This window comes from Silurus aristotelis, assembly GCF_946808225.1.
Source record: "Silurus aristotelis genome assembly, chromosome: 9".
Lineage (NCBI taxonomy): Eukaryota > Metazoa > Chordata > Actinopteri > Siluriformes > Siluridae > Silurus > Silurus aristotelis.
This window is the reverse complement of record NC_139582.1, coordinates 26,224,944-26,236,617: the sequence shown is the minus strand read 5'-3', so window position 1 is coordinate 26,236,617 and position 11,674 is coordinate 26,224,944. Positions and strand designations below refer to the sequence as shown.

Below are 11,674 nucleotides of genomic sequence, written 5' to 3'. Positions count from 1 at the left end.
TATGGCCTCTCCGCAAGAGGCTGGACCTGGAGATCAGGTCAGCCATCTTGCTTCCTGCCTTACTTTCAGCCCCCTCAGCCAGCCTGTCTGCATCCCTAGCCAGACCCTCACACACCTCTTGTATGCGTCTCCACTTCACCTTTAGCTCCTGAAGACAGTCCTCTGCCTCTTTCCTCTTAAGAGCCTGGGATTTTGCCTCCCTTTTCTTTCTCTCTGTCTCAAGATGGGCACCATATCTGGTCCTAGCTCTTGCTACACTCTCGAGTAGGGCTTTACTGAGTGGAACCTAGGTATAAGATTGGGAAAAGAGAACCAGAGTCAGTGACAAACTCAAGAAGCCAACTATGTTGATTCTGTCAACTTTTAAGTCAAAAGCATTTTACTAGTCCAGTCAGGGGTCATTCTTACCTGGGTAACACCTCCGTGTTGTGTAATATAATTACACACCAGCCTCCGTGTGACCACAGTGTCCTCTTTAATATTGTCTGACCCCAATTCATGTGTAGCCTATGATTTCCCTTTCTTATTTCTACTCGCAGAAGTATCAGTTAGCTGTTTGTCCTGGAGAAACCTCTGAACCAGCCCTTTCATGTGCATCCTGCATCTTTCTGGGTCTCTGTACATTACTGATGGATCCAGGCACACCATCTGCCTAACAGTCAGATACTAGAGGGGGCTCTTGTCCTGCACTTTCCTAATGATGCTACACAGTCCCTGCATGCACTCTCTCCTGAACTCTAGCACCCTGATCTCTGCACCTTTGATGCTCTAGAGAGAGGTAGCCATGAATATAGAACATGTCTTTAATGACCTGGTTCAGCCTAACCATTTGTAAAATGACTTTTTTAAACCATCACACTACCTTAAGGACTGACTCTGCACCTAGACCAATGCTGATGTCTTGTGGGCTGAGCCAGATGGTCTTGTCTGTGATATCCAATTTGGTCAGCTGCAGGGCAGTGATATCATGGAGGACTTCTCTCTTTATGAAGCATCTGAGTAGACTCTGTCAAAAGACAAACACAACAATGTCCGGTGCGGCACATTAATCACCGACATCAAATTGTCTGATTTTGATGCACAATGTATCCACTATTTTTTACACATACTAACCACAAACTTCACATTGTCAAAACATATCATTTGAGCCCAATCAGAGGTGATTATAATGTTAGAGAGCAACTCACCCCTCTACCAGAGTCTTACTGCACCTATATTTCTGATTTGAAAAATGCGGCAAAAGGAGGCGTTGCCTAGCAGACCGAGGGACGTGCGGGGGGGAGTGGGGGCTCAACACTTCCTTGCTATTCCAACTCGCTACGAAGGTGTGGCCGAGACTGGGCGTATTTTATACTCCACAGTAGTGATGCCCGATTCAAATTCAAGTACAGTGTAAAGTTTTAACCTGAAGAGGGCACCACACTAACGGGTTTTAGTAGAAAATTTACTAAATTGTACTAAAATATCAAAAATAATTACCAGACATGTAGACATCACTATTAGACACTTATTTATACAGTTTATCAGCAAAGAAAAATGATTTGGGGGTGAGTTGCACTTTAAGTAAATTATTACCATCATCAACTCAGTCAGGTCCTTCGGAAGGAATGGAAGCACAGGCTCATCTGTCTGATATTTTTTCAGGAAGGGAGTGAAGGTCCTGGCGAAGTGCCATGTAGAACTGCAATTTGGCCAAGATGAGTGGATCCTCCATGGCTGCAGCAACTGTGTCATGAGATGCTAACAGAGAGAGGCAGACAGAAAGGCAGGACATTTCAACATAGCCATATATTACAAAAACTATGACACACCAGGCCACACCAGCACCAGGGTTAGGACACAGTCACAGACCTATTCACTGCATTTAAGAACGGCCTACCTGTTCCAGGGTTCGAGAGTTTCTTTAATTTCACGGCTTCCATGTACAAGAGCAGTGATGGCCAGACTTCCAGGGCTCTCTCCACAACCGGAAGGTTTTCCACTCAACGATGGGCACAGAAAGAAAGGGGGAACACAGTAGACTTGGTTACTGTGATGCAATCCTCTCTCCTGGCAGACACATTGAAGACCAATGTGTGCATTGCTTTCAGCAACTTGTCCAGCTGCCATGCAGTGAACCCACACTTGAACCCACACAAAAGAGCCGAGCACCTGAAGATTTCATTGCAAAACTTAATATTAGAAACCAAAATCATATTTTGTATCACATGGAGATGGTTTTGAACTGCATGTGTTGCACCCATGCATCAATTTTTGCTCTGTAGCAATATGATTGTTTGTTCAATGTAAAGTGCACTACAAATAAAATGCATTATTATAATTATTAATAGATCACACTCACCCACAAACAGTAATAGCATTCTAAACTGCTCACCTCCATACTGCTCAGCATGATCTTTCTGGAAAAGGTCGAAGAGTTTCCAATTCACACTGGGCCCATCCATTGAAATGGACACCAAGTCTCTGAGGTTCAGTCTGTCCATACATTCCTGAGAAAAAAAGGGTTGCATTTGATTACTCAAATAAGAGGACTGGATGAGCACATATTGTTAAGGGAAATAACTAACTGGTCATGTAATATTGCAGTTACAGAAGAGTATATGCACACAAGTTGAGTCTATCAATATAAATTGATGAGCTTTTAAAGTAAAAAATGATTATCCTTACTTTGAGATGCGACAGCATATAAGATATCTGGATTGAACCTGTCCCTCGTTCCAATAGCGGATGTTCACATCCAGATGTTTGTTTTTCGTAGTTTCGTTGAGACTCTCATCAAACATAAGAACGAACGGCGATTTGTTAACTTCAGACACCAGTTCTTCTTTGATGTGGATAGCTAAACCAAACTTGGCTATGTAAGCTGTTTTGTCGGGACCGCAAGTAAACGTTTTAGCGATGTCGGTGTCAGGGAATGTGCACTTGAAAAGCTCTGAGATACCCTCATTTCCATTGTAGGACTGGTGTTTAGCGATTGTGTTAAGAGTCCACAACATCTCGGCTTTCATTGTTGGTGTGGACCCAAAAGCTGTGCGCAGATCCACTCTAGTTGCGGCCATAGCTGGAGGGTCTGCAGCGCTAGCAGCAAGCTGGCTAACATTAGCTCCTGTTGCCACTTCAGGCACATTAGCAGATAGCTGGCTAACATTAGTTGGTTGAAACACGCAGGCGATGGAAGAAGTTTGTTTTTGTCCATTGAGAGAGTTTATGTGCTCGGACGACTTGGCATGAGACTCTAATGCCTTCATTCCCATTGTACCTAGCCGAATCCTTTTTTTTGCATATGGTGCAAAACGCCTCAAAAACGTTGTCCACTGGTTTTAACCAATGACGAAGAGTTTTTATCCAGCCACACTTCATTCAATTTACATTTCCCCATAACCTCAGAATGAAATTGGTAGCTAGCTAACCTAAAAACAAACTTTAAAAATATAACTGCGTGCGTCAGTCAACCTTTCCTGTGGAATGCTGAGATTTCTCACGCTTCTCCTTTGCTTGTTGTGTTGTGTTGTAGTCTATGGTGTAGTAGCGCGTGATCTTCCTTTACTGAAGGCATAGCGTGTTCGCAGTATTTTGTACGGTGACCCGGGGTTCGTGGTTGACAAATGAAACTTTTGAGGAAAATTACAATATGGAGAAGTTATATACAGCATAATTTTTAAGACCCAGACATCAAAATTCAAGACTTTTTAAAGACTTTTTAAGGTATTATTTCCAAATTAATAAATTCAATGCTTTTAAGACTTTTTAAGACCCCGCGGGAACCCTGTATGTAAGACTTTGTGGCAGCAACGTCCAAGAAGTTTAAAAAGATCTTTCTGAACCTTTTGGATCTTGTAGAAAGCACAAGACGAATCCTGTTTCCTAAAGAGGTAATGTGATTTCTAATGTTCTTCCTCCTCGTCCCAGCAAAACAACTTTCACCTCAAGTAAACCAGATAATGTTTGTTTCCAACGTTTCTTCTATGCATGAAACACTTCTGTACATTGTTCACTTCACACAGTAAAGACTTAACAATAAATCACTATCACACATTGATAAAACACTGTGAGCAGGATTCAAACCTGCGTGGAGAAACACCATTAGATTTCAAGTCCAACACCTGCACCACTCGGCATCACAGCAGTGATGAAGTTTGCTGATGTCTTGACTTGTCTAGGATTTCCTGAGATTCAATGAAGAATTGAACAGTGTCTCTGGCAGACTTTGGCACTTTTCTCACCATTAAACAAAAGACAGTTTGAGTTCCATTGAGTTTTGCTGCTCAGCACAACACAATTCTTTAAGTACAAAAGAAGTGCAGATAATCCAGTTTCCAACATGCTGGTGCTTTCATGGAACAGGGCAGAACAGGCAGCGTTCCCGGCGAGTTCAGTCAGTAGAGCTGTAGTTCCACACAAAGGTTGTGATTATAAAAAACCTAACAGGAGAATGTGTGCCTGTAAGTAAACTCTGAGCATGTGTACACACATTCTGGAGACACAGAAGGTGAAAAGGGGAAATAGCGCCACAGATGGTGAGGTGATGAACTGAAGTCAGATTGTAAGAAGTAAAAGACGCTGCAGAATAAAAAAATGGAGGAAAGAGGAGAAAACAGTGAGGGGTGAGGAGAAGATTCATTTACTAAAATACTCAGATAATAAAAAAATCTATATCTGCAGCACCAAACAGAGACACTGCTCTTACACACTGCTGTTAGTCTTTATGCCGACACCAGCAAAATTACCCCCTGATGCTGACTGAAATCCCCTCATATGACCAAACCCACCCTTTATATTAATAGATTTCACTTTATAGCTGTTAAAAAGTTTGCCGTCAAGATTCTCTTTTGCCAAATTTGCCGCCTTTAGAGATTTAAATTGGACGCATTCAAACTCTTTTGTCTCCGTCTTGTAACCGACAACCTTCAGGAGAGACGTCGTGTCAACACACAATTCATATTAAACAGATCTAATACAGGACTTTAGTAGAAAAAAAAAAGTTTGGACCCCCCTGGTCTAAAGGGTCTACTATATTCTACTACTACCTACACACTTACCAGCTACCTGATGTTCACTAGTAGAAAAATGTTTAATAGAGCGACTGTACGACTGCTGGAAAAGTGAGTTTTCAAACTTTATGGGTTTTTATTCTCTTTAAAACAATGAGTTTATTATTTATTATTAGAGCTGCAACAATTAATCGAATCGATAATGAAATTGGTTGTTAGTGAATGCTGTTATCATCATCATGTGAAAATAGTGTAGTTTAATGAAGTGTTATTGTGTAAACTGTTTGTTTGTAACTTCAGGACAGTCTACAACAGTAACTTATCTGTTCTCAAACGTGATTTACTGCGGCTTTACTACGTTCAAATGCTTGTTTTCGATGCTTGTTTCTTCATTAGCCTCATGCTAGCCGGGTTTGCTAGCGCTGTTTTTGTGTTAACTAGTTTCTTAGAATATTTGACACAAATTGACCCAAAGACGAAAACATTCTATTATTCTTTATTAAGATATTTATACTTTATTTATAACTCACTGAATGTAGAATATTTCAACTGAGGGTCTTCATCCTCCACCTGGAACACGGAGTTTTTCCCGGAGCTCATTACTGACGATGCATAGTAGTGATGAGTTGATTATGAACGATTCCTTGATTCTGAACGAGTCTTCAATGTGATTCAGAAGAACGATTCGTCTCAAAGAGTGATTCGTTCATTTTCTACTGGACGCGCGTGAGCAAAGCATCGCAAAATCTCCGTAGGTCATGAAGATGAACTAAATGATTAAAAAAAGATTCGCTAATTTTCATGAATGAGATTTAAAGAACCGAGTCACTAAAATGATCCGATCTTCCCATCACTTTTACAGCGATGACCCTTGATCCTAGAAGCTCCGCCTCTCTGATAGCGTCCGCGTCCCTGATTGGTGCATCAATTTTCAACTACGCACCCAATCAATAGAGACCGAAAAAGAAGTACTCGTCACAAAACTACGCCCCGTTTCCATGGAAACCAGTACACAAACAATCTCTTTTTCTGGCGACAGGACAATCAAGACTGCTTGTGGATACTTTTTTAAATATTTCATAAAAATATACTTTATATACAAACATTTTGAAGATGCAGGACACCAACACAAACAAGTAAGTTTATATTACTGTTTTTACTTTATTTATACTAATTATTTTCCTGTAATATCATATTCCCAATGTATTATCTATACTGTAGAATTGTCTGTGTCATGTGATTTGATGACATTTTGTTCATATTAGTAGAAAGAGAGCTGCATCAGACATGCCACCACCCAGTGCTGCTAAAAAGCCTCGACTTGATGCTGAACACACAAAACAATCCCTCATCAGTAGTGCATTAAAAACACTGCGGGATTCCTGTGATGATCTTTTATCTCTAAACTGCATTGATGCACTACTTAAAGGGAAATGTGAACTTCCTTCACTGACAGATGAAGAAAAATCTGTCATTTCCAAGTTTTGTGTGAACGAGGTCAGTTATTATCTTCTGTTTTATTTAGTGTGCATTCAATTCTTTAGCTGTGGATTTGAGTTTTCTCATTTTAAAAGTCAATCCATAATTAACTGGTCCTGATGTTCTGAAATTGAACAGTAAATATGATTTATCATGTAAAAATGTTTACTCCAGGTTTTGGTTTATGCAAAGTCTAGTAGTTTTCCTAAACCTAATCTACAGTCAAGTCTTAACTCCCTAATATTTGTTTTAAATACATGACTTGAATACATGTTTGATTTAGTCGGATGTTGGTTGATTTTTTTCTTTCGTCTTATTTAGTCGTTGGCAGAGACGTTTCTGAAAGCGGTTTTGGAGAAGATCAAGGGGGAGAAAGAGTCTATGGGACATGAACTCCTGCAGTCTCTCTGTAGGGTTTATGTGGGTTTGTGTCAAAAGAGAGGAGACTCTCATAAAGCACATGCCCTCGCCTACAGATTTCTCAAAGAAGGTGAGATTATATTGACATTTCATTATATATTTACTAAAAAAAAGTGATTTAAAGAAACCACTTGTGATCTGTTTTTGGTTTTGTATTTCTTCCTATACAGTGTATTTTAAATCTGTGGTATCATTTTGTTTCCTTTGCAGACTTTTCTCAAGCCCCAAAACTGATAATGGTCATGGTGACAGCATGGCCAAGTGTTTTCTCTTGTAACAGCCCTTTATGCAGAGCCGTTCACATCATGTGCAAAATGAAGGCATACGGAAAGATGTATTATTTGCTCAGCAGGTTTCTGCACCGGGATACGGTAAGTAGCTGATTCTCATCACAACAGTCATCAGAACAGTCATTAAACATTATTTTTCAACTGGACTTTTCATGTGTTTTACTGCTGGACTTTTCATGTGTTTTACTGCAATCTTACTCTAATTTTCATTTCCAATATCCACGTCATCTATGGAGCAAATTCATTATAAATTCATATTGAATTAAATCAATAAATATAAAAAAAATTTCTTAAAGAATTCAAGCTGAAAGTGTTACAGGACATCACTATTTTAGTCTTTTTTTTTATTAGTGTGAGTATTAGTGTGGGTTTTAAATAAATGATGTCTTTTCTGCCAGGAGCCTCCTGGAGACACCTACAGCACCATCACCAGCACACTGAAGGCTCTTCTGAAAGACAAAAATCTGACTTTCCAGAAGAGCAGTTGGTATGGTGATGATCTCTGTCCTGCTGCCTTGGACTACGTATTCAGCCTGGACCTTCTCTGTGCACAACTGGGCTGGATTTGGACCGTCTCCCATGTTATACGGTACTGAATGTGAAACTGCTTCAACGTGTTTAATTCTCATCTTTCTAGTTTTTTGAACATTTATTAAATTGCAAACCGGCAAATGTGAGACTCATATGAGACAGTGTTTGTCCCAAATACTGCAAATCTTCCATTCTTGTTGCATAAACTTACAATTGATGGTTTTCTATTACTGTCACAAAAACACCTAATATGTCCAATGTTTTATTTATCAGAAAAAGTGTTTGGCTCATCTTGAACACTTGGCTGAAACAAACACAAACAGAGGAAACACAGTTCAGAAACGTCTCTGTAGCAGCAATATTCAGGCTACTCGGTAAGTTTCCTGTAAATCCTGTTTTAGAGCACTATCTCACATTATTTCTGGATTCTTCTGTTTTTCACTCACGTTCTTTGTCCATCTCAATCAGGGCGACTTGGCCAAAATGGCCTTAAGGAGAACGTGGCAGCATCAGTGGAGGATCTGGTGAAAAGCATATCTGAGTTCAGGGGACAAAAAGGTATCATTAAAGGATCAATTAAACAAGTCCTTTATCAATCTTTATCTTTATTCTCTGATTTTTAGTTCTCTATCAACAGGAAAGTGCTTCAGCAAGTCCTAATTTCACGATGGATTTTGTGTGCAGATTTGCCGTGGGAGGTGCAGCTCGCAGTGGTTTATGCCACTCATGATCTGGCACCCAGCAACCCCAAAGTCGCTCTGAACGCTTTAGAATCGTGGAAGAAAGACCTCACAAAGCCTGTTCCTCCAGCCGTTCCCAAGTGCCTGAAGCAGATCAGCTTTATTTGTTCTCACATAAAGACAAAAAAAATTATCAAATTAAATAATGTTTGATAAATTTTTTATTTTTTTTGTACATGAATAAATAAAATACATAATAGATCTGCACAGTGTTATTGTCTCTTTACAGTGGCGGGTCGTGCATTTCACACCCAATCATCTGCCTTCAGTCCCAATCGTCCTCTCAATAACATCAATATGATGCCACAGCTGTAGAAACCATCATCATTATTATACAGCATATAATACATGCAGTATAACAGAGCGCATACAGATTCTTGTGCATTTTCCCTGCATTACAGTTTTCCTGGTGTTTTGACATTAAGCAAATTGTGTGTTTTTGTACAGATTCTACAAAGAAAATGCAAAAGTATAAATGGCTCATGAAAAAGCTTAATGACTCTTGTGAACTGTTTTGGTGGACCTTTATATAATGTCCTTTATACTGAAAAAACTTTCAAAAAAACGTGTTAACACGTTAACCCAAATTCATTTTAACAGCACTAATTTTATTTATGCGCAATTAATGCAGCACGCATTTCTTCATTTTTATTAAGAATATAAATATAGTGGAACCCACTTATCTTGACCTCGGTTAACTCGCCAACTTTATTAAGTCGACGTTTTTGAAGTGAAACCGGCAAATTCTCGCTTTGTCTCAGCATTTTTAATCGGTTATGTCGATTTTTTTATGTCGCCGAACCCTACTATCTCGAGCACAAGGGGGGGCAAATTTGCGTGGCGAAAGCCAAGGAAAAGGCATATGAGGAGCTGTATGAGAGGTTGGACACTAAGGAAGGAGAAAAGGATTTGTACCGATTGGCCAGGCAGAGGGACTGAGCTTGGAAGGATGTGTTGCAAGTAAGAGCAATAAAGGACGGAGCTGGAAATGTGTTGACTAGTGAGGAGAGTGTGTTAAGATGATGGAGGGAGTATTTTGAGCAGCTGATGAACGAGGAAAATGAGAGAGAGAGAAGGTTGGATGATGTGGAGTTAGTGAAGCAGGAAGTGGATAGGATTAGTGAGGAAGTGAGAGCAGTGTTTAAGAGGATGAAGAGTGGAAAGTCGGTTGGACCAGATGACATACCGGTAGAAGCATAGAGATGTTTAGGAGAGATGGCAGTGCAGTTTTTAACCAGATTGCTTAACAAGATTCTGGAAGGTGAGAGGATGCCTGAGGAATGGAGAAGGAGTGTGCTGGTACCGATCTTTAAGCATAAGGGAGATGTGCAGACCTGCAGAAACTAAGTTGATCAGTCACACCATGAAGTTATGGGAAAGAGTAGTGGAAGCCAGGCTGAGAGAAGAGGTGACCATCTGTGAGCAGCAGTATGGTTTCAGAGGTGGAGAAGGTGGTGGAGTTCAGGTACCTAGGGTCAACAGTGCAAAGTAATGGAGAGTGTGTTTGGGAAGTAAAGAAAAGAGTGCAGGCAGGGTGGAGTGGGTGGAGAAGAGTGGCAGGAGTGATTTGTGATAGTAGGGTATTTGCAAGAATGAAAGGGAAAGTTTATAGGACTGTGGTGAGACCTGTGATGTATGGATTGGAGACAGTGGCATTGAGTAAAAGGCAGGAGGCGGAGCTGTAGGTAGCAGAGCTGAAGATGTTAAGGTTTTTGTTGGGAATGACGAGGATGGACAGGATTAGAAAATAGTTTATTAGAGGGACAGCGCATGTTGGACGTTTTGGTGACAAGGTGAGGGAGGCGAGATTGAGATGATTTGGACATGTGCAGAGGAGGGACATGAGTTATATTGGTAGGAGAATGCTGAAGATGGAGCCACCATGAAGGAGGAAAAGAGGAAGACCAAGGAGGAGTTTCATGGATGTGGTGAGGGAAGACATGCAGGTAGTTGTTGTGAAAGAGGCAGATGTAGAGGACAGGGTTGTATGGAGACGGATGATCCGCTGTGGCGACCCCTTATGGGAGCAGCCGAAAGAAAAAGAAGTCATCGTAATGATGAGATAAGTCGTAAATATGAGAAGTCATAATTACGATAACCTTTCTGTGAATTATTTTTTCTTTGTGAATGCAATGCACTTCCGTACATACAGATGCTTAGCTAGTTAAAAACGTCAGTACCAAGCCTGTTTGCTCTGTATTTTCTATTCTGATGTACGCATTGTCTGCCTGTCTATTGGTTCAATTTTTTGCTATTTTTCCATTAAAACATCTGTTTGAGACTTCTCCATAAGACAGAATAGTTAGCCTTTTTTTGTAACAGCAGAGGGTGGGGTAGGGAATTCTAGCATAGTTCAAAAAGGACAAGGACAACTTTTTTTATTTTTTTAAGTTCAAGTTTTAAAATAGCTTGTATGAAGTATTTATCCCTTGACAGTGTATTACCTGCAGCACAGCACGTTTCCTAATTGGTGATCATTTTAATGGGATCATTAGTGTTATAATCTAGGTAGAATAAACAAGTCATAAACTGGCTATAGAAATTTTTTTTTTTTTTTTTTTTTACAGATTAGAATTTATAAACTTTTTTTTTATAAACAAAAAGAAGAAAAAGTCTGACTTGTCTAATAAGAGCGACGCACTTTTACAGCAAAAGAGAAAATCTTTTATGATGAGAAATTGCAAATGCAGATTTAGAAGTCAGACAATGAGCACACGCAGTGACAAATCAAAACGCTTTAAACACTGCATTCAACAAAAGTGTGTATTTGGTGCCAATCTAATGCAACATCAACAGATCAGCTCTAAAAATATAGGACTTTTCAAATGACACTTAAATCATGACACTGGAAATAGAGCTGCCGTCAAGCTGAAGTGACAATTTTGCCCCAAGTACCTGTTAATTTCCAACCGTGCAACAGGACAAGTATGTAAACTAAAAGGTATAAAGTCTTTGGAAAGTTTTTATTTCCCTATTTGCTCTGCATTTATCTGAGACCCAACAAGTACTTCTGAAGCTGTACTGCATGCACAGTAGCTTTTGGGGCATGATAGAGCTGCGGACCTCCCTCGTGTTTTTCAATAGTGAAGATTATCTTTCCACTGAAGAGCGTTGCTTCATCTCAAGGTGGTACACCAAAGTTTTATCGCAAGTAAATGATCAGACACAATGGTCCTTCTGCTCCTGGGTCAGCATGGATGAGCTTCTCTGCATCAGATATAGA

The 11,674-nt window shown here is 40.0% G+C and overlaps 3 long non-coding RNA genes across 4 annotated transcripts; 1 reads left to right on the top strand and 2 right to left on the bottom strand.

Moving 5' to 3' along the window:
• Positions 1 to 540: 540 nt before the first annotated feature.
• LOC310730967 lies at positions 541 to 2,678 on the bottom strand. 2 transcript variants are annotated; one of them, XR_014535040.1, is made up of 5 exons: positions 2,375 to 2,678; positions 1,880 to 2,151; positions 1,576 to 1,740; positions 863 to 1,006; positions 541 to 768 (listed from the first exon to the last, which is right to left on the bottom strand). It is a non-coding gene; the product is annotated as an uncharacterized lncRNA (long non-coding RNA). The 2 variants fall into 2 exon arrangements; XR_014535041.1 differs by lacking the exon at positions 541 to 768 and having other exon boundaries at positions 828 to 1,006.
• A 4,959-nt stretch (positions 2,679 to 7,637) lies between these two features.
• On the top strand, positions 7,638 to 8,615 carry LOC310730965. Its single transcript, XR_014535038.1, has 4 exons — positions 7,638 to 7,769; positions 7,985 to 8,085; positions 8,180 to 8,269; positions 8,396 to 8,615. It is a non-coding gene; the product is annotated as an uncharacterized lncRNA (long non-coding RNA).
• LOC310730966 lies at positions 7,958 to 8,168 on the bottom strand. Its single transcript, XR_014535039.1, has 2 exons — positions 8,126 to 8,168; positions 7,958 to 8,015 (listed from the first exon to the last, which is right to left on the bottom strand). It is a non-coding gene; the product is annotated as an uncharacterized lncRNA (long non-coding RNA).
• Positions 8,616 to 11,674: the final 3,059 nt, after the last annotated feature.